General features: G+C 40.7%; 1 pseudogene; it reads right to left on the bottom strand.

Annotated features, from left to right (window-relative positions):
• Positions 1–2191: 2191 nt before the first annotated feature.
• Positions 2192–2771, bottom strand: LOC131837293 (immunoglobulin heavy variable 3-23-like; annotated as a pseudogene).
• Positions 2772–2982: the final 211 nt, after the last annotated feature.

The raw sequence follows: 2982 nt of genomic DNA, 5'->3' as shown, positions 1-2982 counted from the left end.
TGAGTTTGAGAAGTTCTTTATAGATCCTGGATATCAGCCCTTTGTGTGTACTGTCATTTGTGAATATCTTCTCCCATTCTGTGGGTTGCTTCTTTTTCTTGTACCCATTTTCATTTTCTGTGCAGAAGCTTTTCATCTTGATGAAGTCCCAAAAATTCATTTTTGCTTTTGTTTCCTATGCATTTGGAAACACATTTTGAAAGAAGTTGCTGTGGCTGATGTTAAAGAGTTTACTGCCCATGTTCTCCTCTAGAACATTGATGGCTTTCTGTCTCACATTGAGGTGTTTCATCCATTTTGAGTTTATCTTTGTATATGGTGTAAGAGAATGGTCAAGTTTCATTTCTACATATAGCTGTCAAATTTTCCCAGCCTCATTTATTGAATAGACTGTCTTTTTTCCACTGTATATTTTTTCCTCCTTTGTCAAAGATTATTTGACCATAGAGTTGAGAGTCCATGTCTAGGTTCTTAAACTCTGTTCCATTGGTCTATATGTCACTTTTGAAGCAAGGACTTTGAATGACACTGCATCAGATTGATTTCTTTCCTTTTTTATGTTTTAAAATTTCTATTTAAATTCAGTTTGTGTAAACACATAGTACATTGGTGGTTTCAGAGGTGGAGTTTAGTGATTCATTAGTTAAATATAACAGCTAGTGCTCATTCCATCAAGTGCCTTCCTTAATGCCCATTGGCCAGTTACCACCCTCTCCCATTCACACCTAATTTAAACACAAAATTTTGAATATAATTTCAGAATTTGGATTTAGGACTGTTCCTCCTAGAATTCTACATTAATTAATTAATTTTTTTCTCACAGGACTATATGTGGAAACTCCTTTTGTAAAATTATGTTCAGTTAGCCATCATAAAGTACAATGTTAGGGTTTTTTTTTAACTTTATTTTTTCAGTGTTCCAAGACTCATTGCTTATGCACCCCACTTACTGTTCTATGCAATACATGCCCTCCTTAATACCCACCACCAGGCTCACCCAACCCCCCACCCACCTCCCATCCAAAGCCCTCAGTGTGTTTCTAAGAATCTGCAGTTTCTAATGGTTCATCTCCCCCTCAAATTTCCCCCAACTTCCTTCTCCTAATGTCCTCCATGTTTTTCCTTTTTCTCCACAAATAAGTGAAACCATGCCATTAGTTTTTGATGTAGTGGTCAACGATACATTATTTGCTTATAACACTACTGCTTATTTAAATACATATCCTCCTTATGGCCATTCACCAATTTACTCCATTTTCCCACCCCAACCCCTCTGAAATCCTGTTTAGTTCCCCAGAGAAACACATTGATTTCTGATATTATTTATTTGGGATTTTCTCTTTTCTTTTTTGATAAATCTAGGCAGGGGTTTCTCACTTTTATTTTATTTTTTTTTTTCCAAAGAAGCAGACTTTGGTTTTTTTTCTGTTCTGTTGTTTTTGAGTTTTATATTATTTATTTCTGCTCTAGTCTTTACTATTTCCTTCTTTTTGCCATATTCAGGGTTTAGTCATTCGAGGTTCTCTAGCTCCTTCAAGTGTAACGTTAGGTGGTCTTTTTCAGATTTTTCTGCTTCTTGAAGTCTTCCTGTATGCTGTGTATTTCTGTCTTAGGACCACCTTAGCTGCAGAGTAATTAGTGGAAAGTGATACAGGTTTTATACTTGTGTGTGTGTGTGTGTAGTGTGTGTGTGTGTGTAATGTTCATACTCCACATAAACACTACATCTGGAGGGGGTTCCACTACTTTGCCATGTTGTCATTAACATTGATGATGTGAGCATGGCTTAAGACAGTGACCTCCCCACCAAGACATTTTCTTCTTTTGCTTTGGATTGTTGATGCCCCTGGTGGTATCCTGTCCAGCATACACTTTATGCTGCTTCTAGCGAGTTTGCACGTTGAGCAGGGTGGACTTATGATGCACAGTGAGAGCAGCTGGGATTCCTATAAATGTTCATTTGATGAGCACCAGTTTATTTGTGATTCATTGATATTTAGGGAAAGGTATAAACAACATGAGTGACTGTATTTTGTGCATTTTGGTATAATTGTTTCCCCAATAGAACAAATTTTCAAAGTCAGAGAGTGAAGAGGTAAGCACAGAATCATGTGTGCACAAAGGGTCCCTGAGGGAAAGGGTTCTCTGGATAGGAATCCCTAGATTCTGACAGGAAACCTGCCCATAACCTTCATCTGCATCTGCTCCTGGTGCTTAAAGACAGAACTAGTGAGTAGTGTGCACCTCCTAGTGGTCCAGATCCCATCCTACAGTGAGGTTTGTGTCTGGGCTCACACTGAGGTCCCCTCACTGTGTCTGTTGTACAGTAATACACGGCTGTGTCCTCGGCTCTTAGGCCATTCATCTGCAGATACAGCGTGTTCTTGCTGTTGTCTCTGGAGATGGTGAATCAGCCCTTTACAGAGTCTGAGTAGTATGTGCTACTTCCATCATAGCTAATACCTGCGACTCACTGCAGCCCCTTCCCTGGAGACTGGCAGACCCAGCTCATGCCATTGCTGCTGAAGGTGAATCCAGAGGCTGCACAGGAGAGTCTCAGGGACCCCCCAGGCTTCACCAGGTCTCCCCAAGACTCCACGAGCTGCACCTCGCACTGGACACCTGCAGACACAAGACATTCTAGTCAGAAATATGTCACACACCCATGGTTTCTCTCACTCACACCCACTCACATCCTCAACGTCTCTTGTTCACTATGAATTACCTTTTAGAAGAGAAACAAGGAATACCCAGCCAAGTGCAAACTCCATTGTGAGTTGTGCGTGTTCTGTCTTGACTACTGATTGGAATGCCTGGAAATCCTGGGCTGGGGCTCCTCTCCCAGCTGCAGAGTCAGGGATTGGCTGTTTTAATCAGCAGAGGGAAGGCCTTATTTGCACGTTCTCTGATTATATACTCAGCTTGGGATCTATGTGACCATAGAGGGCAATGACTAGAAGAGATGTGGCTGCCTTTGTTTTG

The sequence above is a fragment of the Mustela lutreola genome, chromosome 7, assembly GCF_030435805.1.
Source record: "Mustela lutreola isolate mMusLut2 chromosome 7, mMusLut2.pri, whole genome shotgun sequence".
NCBI lineage: Eukaryota > Metazoa > Chordata > Mammalia > Carnivora > Mustelidae > Mustela > Mustela lutreola.
Note: the sequence above shows the minus strand (reverse complement) of the source record. Positions and strands in the feature narration are given on the sequence as shown.